General features: G+C 42.3%; 1 protein-coding gene and 1 long non-coding RNA gene across 2 annotated transcripts in view; one reads left to right on the top strand and one right to left on the bottom strand.

Moving 5' to 3' along the window:
* Positions 1 to 6,356, bottom strand: part of LOC111087570 — a 16,780-nt gene extending 10,424 nt beyond the window's left edge. The window contains exons 1-2 of the long non-coding RNA XR_002612252.1: positions 6,288 to 6,356; positions 2,420 to 2,425 (exon numbers count right to left, since the gene is read on the bottom strand). This is a non-coding gene — a long non-coding RNA (uncharacterized LOC111087570). The remainder of the gene's footprint in view (positions 1 to 2,419; positions 2,426 to 6,287) is intronic.
* Positions 1 to 6,666, top strand: part of LOC106466612 (unc-112-related protein-like) — a 78,825-nt gene that overhangs the window by 36,343 nt on the left and 35,816 nt on the right. The window lies entirely within an intron of this gene.

Here is a 6,666-nt window from a genome sequence, read left to right as displayed (position 1 = left end):
GTTTCCCGAGGCTGAGAAAATCACTAGGAGGACATTCTGAGCTTTCTATTGGTTATACACATATCACTGGGTAAAGTAGGTGTATGTAACCAAGTATTTTCAAAAATGGAAGAGGTGGGCAGAGCCACCTTGGTTGATTCAATGAGTGTATTAATATCTCAGAAAATAGAAAAGATAGTAGGTTCTTATCTAATATTCTAGCTTGTCAATATAAGTAATTTGAGTATCTAATTTGTAAGAAACTATAGACTTTGTATTTGGACATTGCAAACACCTAATTTGAACCAGTGCTGCATTCAACATACCATGTGACACACTAAAAGTAATATTTAGGATTTTTTTCTTAATATTTACTTTTAACTTAAGAAATTAACTAATGTATAATACTAAAATGTGAATTATAATCTACAAGTTAATACCAAACTAAATTGACATACATTAATAGAATAGTAGTTCAATAAAATTTGCAATGTGAGTCTACAAACGAGATGACATGGCCTTTGACTAATGATCATGGATAGACCCATGTTGGTAGGGTTAATCATAGAGTGGTCTCCCCACCCTCAGGTTTTTCTTTGGGTTGCTCTCATTTTGGCACACATCTCATCAATGTCTTTGTCCCTTTCAACACCAAACTTCCTCTCTTTGGTTCCCCTGTTCCTAATCCTTCGACCCTGGCAGTCAAGCTCTCAGCCAGGTCTGGTCTCACTCTTTTCTGTATGCCTGTTCTCCTATTCCTCTCCTTCCTTGTATCCTCACTTTGATATGCGATACTCCTTCTCGGGTCCTGTTGGTGGTGTCTCTTTGGTTGGCACAATTCAGCCTCCTCGTCCTCTGCCTTACTTCCTTTCTCTCTTGCTCCAACCATGTCTCTTTTTTGCACAGTGGTGTTGCCCCTTCATTTTCATGTATGGAATTTGTCTAGTCCATTGCCTACATGGTTGAACTCTGGAATCATTTAGCCTTTTTCTTATCCTATTCCTGTCATCTTTGAAATCTTTTCATCTATCAACAGCAGTGGCAGGTGTTTTTGACATTGGCTCTTAAGCTTTGACCTTCCTCTGGGCCATTCTACTGTGGCCCAATTTTTTGGCCTTTTTCACATGGTTGTTTGACCATGGATTGTCAGTTTCCACTAGTCTAGTTGTTAGGCAGCTTTATTAACTATATTTCATCTTTTTGGTTATAATCAGGATTTTCTTCTTCTGTCCTGTTTACTTTGTTCTGGTCCATCATCCTTCATCATACTCTCATGCCTTAATGTGAGTTTGATGTGGTTTTATGCATTCTTACACATGCTCTGTTACCTTCATTTTTGTTATAACTTCTTTCTCTGAAGACATTTTCTTTTTATTTGTGGTCATCATTGTTGGGATGTATATGCTATCGATGCTACCTGCACTGTCTTTCACCATATTTATTTACTCCTCTATCTAGACTGGACCTTTTTATCCCAAGACTTCAGCTGCTTGGGAAGGTGGTGGTTCTTAAACAGTTTGTAGCATTGGATTTGGCAACTGTGTTACTCTCTTATGTTTCATTTTCACCAATTATTAGATGAGATTGTTCAGGCTGGCATATGGATGAATCCACGCACGTTCATATCCCATAATCTTCATCATTTGGCTGTTTCATCTGCTATGGAATTTTGACTCCCTCCAGTCACTATTATTTTTAATAATACATCCTGTCTGTGAGAAGAGTAAGTCCAATTTCTTTATCATCACCCTTTTCCCTTTTATAGGATCCTGCCAGGTGGTTGGTGTTGCCTCCCATAGTATGCTTATTTCCCAAAATCTGTATCAGGCCAGGGATAATGGAGAGCACTCAACCCATCTGCCCTGGCTCTACCAATATCCACTGTTGAAATAGGGTGTTCTGCAAGACCACTAGAGGTATCCTTGTGGTATTAAGGTTTTCTATTACTCGGTTCAGATCCTCTCATTTATTAGACTATCATGGAAAAAGCTAGTGCCAGAGAAGTGATTGCCCACTTGCTAAGTTTTAAATAAAAGGTTTCACGGTCACTTGTTGCTCACTCACCTTCTTATTACTGGAGATTATTGTGTAATGATTAGGGTTATAGGTACTCTCCTATACCAAATTCGACTTCTGTCTTCTATTCTTCAAGCCCCTTTGTCTCGACCCTTTCTTTGCCCTGAAGTGTGAAGGTATTCCTGATTTGAGTGTATCACAGGCTAAGGCTGCCCATCATTAATCCTCTCTTTTTGTAAGTTGTTTCCATATTATCCCCAACCTTACCCTCCACCACTGTACCACTTCTTCATCCTTAGTTCCCTGTATTTTGTATTCCCAACTTCCTCTTTTACTCATTGTCAGTCCCGTTGAGCTCATTGGTGACATTTCAGTTGTGTTGGATTCTGTGGGATTCTTTCTCAGTTTGAGCTTCTATGGCCACACTTTTCTGGCCAGTAAGGGGTTTTTCTATTTCTTACCCATGGACTTTATCTCCACTTACCTTACCCTCCTCCTTTCAGCCCTCTTTTTCCTTTTCTCCTTCCATTCCTATTTATATTAAACATTTCTTTTGAGGCTATGTTCACCAATTCCTTATTCTCAATCAATATCTTATTCACTGAGGGAGTGTTTTTGAACTCATTCTCAGCTGGAATCAGCCTTCTCCTATTTGTCTGTGTGCATTGGACCTTGCTGTCATGAGGATTCATGACTATCCCACTCATTCTCTGTGTGAGGTTTTGTGTTTGGTGACCATGGCTTCATGAGGACTGCGTATACCTTTAGGTCACATGCTTATGCACTTCCTCAGTTGATCCTTGCATGACCGGTGGGATGTCTTACAGGATTATTTGACCTCAGTGATTCTCCTGCCCCTTCCTCCATTCTAATATTTGTATGGGTAGCTGGACTAATCTACTGTCACTGTCAATGTTTTATTACCTCCACCCGATCTGGACATACAACTCTTCACCTATGCTTCCCCCTCTTGTTAAGGAGCATCCCTGATCATCTATTTTCCATCCGGCAAATGGACCCAGGATGAATCTTCTCCCCATATCCATGCGTTTGAACTTCTGGTACATTGTTGGGCATGATACTATCATTACTGCTCCAAATGGATCACTTAGTTATGTTTCATTCCAATACCTCCAGGGTTTTTCCTAAATTAATCACCATGGGGTAATCTGATTTAGAATTCCTTGCTTGCAAACTCTGAACTTTCCTTCTTGGGCAAGTTCTCAATGGGTTGTTTTCATTGCATGCCATGTACTGAGTACTACAACATAGTTGTAGACTGCTTCTCTTGACTGGTCTGTGTTCTGCCTACAGTTTGTATCTTTTTCTCCTGTTTCCATTGGGGGTTCTCTCTTGAGGACTCTGCTCCTCATTGCCTAGCCAACCTTCTCACTTTTGTGCTTCCTCTCTTCTGATCATTTTTTCTCCATTCCTTGACCCTGGTTGTCACTGCCTTCTGCCTGTTCTGGTCACTTACCAGTCATAATCTTCACCTACCTTTCCAGTTTTTACCTGGGATCCTGGCCTCGCCTAGAGACACTGCCATTCCTCTGGTTGACTTAACCTTGGTTCTCTGCCATCTGTCAACCCAACCCTCTCTTCCCTGCCAATTATACACTCTATTGCTTTTACATATACCTTTTATTTTCCATCACTGGATCTTGTCTTTTCATCTTCATTTTTGGTTTAGTCCTTCACCCTTGGAACCTGACTTAAGCATCTGGTAATCCTTTCCCTTTCTGGGCATCATGCTACCTGGTCCTTCCACCCACATGTGGAGGGTGACTTTCAATATTGATATATCTGTCACCACTTTACTCATAATTGTTTACCATCAGATATCTCTCTTTCATTTACCAGGCTATTCTACAGATTCATCTGTCTCTGACTTTGTCGAGTATTGGGTGGCCTTGTCTTCACCATTTTGCCTGCTCAATACTGCAAGGTGTTTTCTCCTCTGTTCTGTTCACCTTGTTAAGATCCTTCCTTATCCATACACACACTTGCCCTGTACCTGACTAGGACCTCAGTGTCACCCTGCACACTCTTACCCATGCTCATTCACAACCTATAACTTCTACCATCTTCTCTTCAAACATATTCTTTTTCTTCTCACTTGTGTTCTCCTCTTTATGCTAGGGGCTCTTTCTGTACCCTTTCCTTCCTCTTATTCCTCTTTCTGGTCCTTGTTCTCTCAGTATTCAGCCACATGGGGAGGAGACCTCTTCCTTTCTTCTCTCTTATCCTTCTGTTTCACTCTTCTAGGCTCGCTAGGACCCAGACAGACTTTTCTGACCTGTTCATGCCATTTGTTTCTCTTTAGCTCATACTTGTCACCTTTGAGGTTTCTGTCTTCCACTCTCCATTCCATGGGATTCCTCTTCCTCCAGGAACAAGTCTTCTTCTGCTTTATTAGTACAGCCTGCACCTTTTTTTAGAGGTTGTTTTTTGCAGGTGTCTGCATTTCATTCCATTCTGATTCATCACCTCTCTCATTTCTCATTTCCTACTCCTGCTGGACAAGATCATTCATGCTGCGTTGTGGACTACCACTCTCTTCACCATATAGCTGTCTTATCTCCCAGTGGTCACTGGTAGATGGGTGAGTACATTCCCCTTTGGTTTATGGCATTTGCTTCTATGATCCCACCAGGTGGCTGGTGGTACCTACCAGTATTTACTTATTTCCCAAAACTCTGCATCAAGCCAGGATAACAAAAAGAGATCATATCATCTATCTTGTCTCCATATATGTCCACTGTTAAGGTGGGGTGTTCTGCAAGATCACGTGAGGTATCCTCATGATATATTCTGATATCTGTCTACTATCTGATCAAGAGTGTACCTATTCCATGGACTATCATGGAAAATACCAGCAACAGGGGGGGACTTTGCCTGATTCCTTGACTCTGGTTTGCTGGTTTTTCAGAATAAATTTAAGTGGTCATCTGATGCATTGTCTCCAGCAAAAGACCCTTCTAGCAGGCATCTTTTGGGGATCCGGGCATTTTCTCTGGGTCTTCCTACTGCAAATTCATCCCCGTTTTTCATTGAGTGGAGCAATGGAGACTCTTGCTGCTTACCAGTGCTGGGGTGGTAGACTATGGAGAACCCTCACTGATTGGAATGTAATAGCCAGAAGCTGAACAGATGGTGCCAATCGCTGGGAGTTGAGGCAGTGGTAACACTATCAGTGTAGTGCAGGTCACCCCTCTTATAATTATACTCATAACTTGACAGCATCCCCCATTCTACCACTGCTCAGATGTTGGTTTGTGGGTGGTCTACCCGTTGGTTTAGCTCATCTGTCATCAGTCTTTTCAGACTTTATCTCTCAGGTATGTGATATTTTGTCTCTTACACCAGTTTTCTATGACATAGACCTTCCCTCTTATATAAAACAACCTTCCGACCATATTTAGTCTTTTCCCCGTCCCCTGATATTAGGGTTCACGTGCATCAATTTGCCTCTTAACTGTGGGATGGCATTAGTATGCCTCGTCCCCCATGGACTTCAGATCAGTCCACCCTTGCTTATCATTGAGCAAACTTTCCCTTTCTCAACCAACAGTTGTTGGGGTCAGTTCTACTTGTTTGAGGAGCTAACCCAGATTATTCTGTCCAACTTACCCAAGCCCAATTTTCTCAACTTCGTCTCACCCTCATGACTCAGTTAAGGTACCTTTCCTCCCTTCACCTTCTGTCAGAGGCTCTTCAAAAGATCCCTGAGGGGTTTTCTGCTGAAATCCTCTCAATTCATACTTCTGCATTGGCTCATCTGTTGTCTTCAGCTCTCGTGCTTCCAACATGGTTTGTTTGTTGTTGGGACCTCTTGGGTCATGACATGGTTTTGGCACTGACCTATCTCCAAACTCCTTATCTGAGGACCTCTGCGTGGTACCGTTTTTATGTGTTTGACTTGGTTCCTGAGTCTTTGGAGTTGTGTGTGGCCTCGACCCATCAATATTCAACCCTACTAATTTGGTAGCTCATCTGTCACAGTCGGGGACTAGTGTGAAACCGGTTCCTGACCTTCCCCTTCCCAACCTCTTCTTGTCCCACCCTCCTGCGGTGCCACATTTTGATAATTTACATGATGACGCATGATTTGCCAACAGTGGGGTCTCATTTCTTGAATTTCGTTCATTAGAGGGATATGTTATCGCCTTTCTTTCTTTTCCTCCCTTCTCTAGTAATCCCATTACCTTCTCCTCGGGATCCATCAACATGCCAGCATCTATCAGAGATGGTTCAGGACCTCATTGCACAACAGGATATTAAACCAGCTCTACCAGGTTCACAGGGTTTTACTCCCACCTGTTTGTGGTTCCCAAGAAGACCAGGGACTGGCGTCCTGTCATCATTTTATCCCGTCTCAATCAGTATGTTCGCACTCCTCAATTTACCATGGAGACATACCTTTCTCTTTGATGGGCATTTCCTCCAGGTCTTTGTATGACCAAGGTGGGTATTTCCAATGCTTACCTACACATTCCTGTGGTGGAGCATTCACATCCATATCTTTAGTTGTCTAGGGGGGTTCAGCACCACATGTGTTTTATCATGTGGTCTGCTCCTTACTTGTGCTTCCATGTTTATATGGATGACTGGCTTTTTCTTGTTCATTCCAAATGGTAATCGGCCTGTCACACTTGGCAGTTCCTGGTGGGG

This window comes from Limulus polyphemus, unplaced genomic scaffold (assembly GCF_000517525.1).
Source record: "Limulus polyphemus unplaced genomic scaffold, Limulus_polyphemus-2.1.2 Scaffold2321, whole genome shotgun sequence".
Classification (NCBI taxonomy): domain Eukaryota; kingdom Metazoa; phylum Arthropoda; class Merostomata; order Xiphosura; family Limulidae; genus Limulus; species Limulus polyphemus.
The sequence above is the reverse complement of the archived record's forward strand: the minus strand, read 5'-3'. Positions and strand labels throughout refer to the sequence as shown.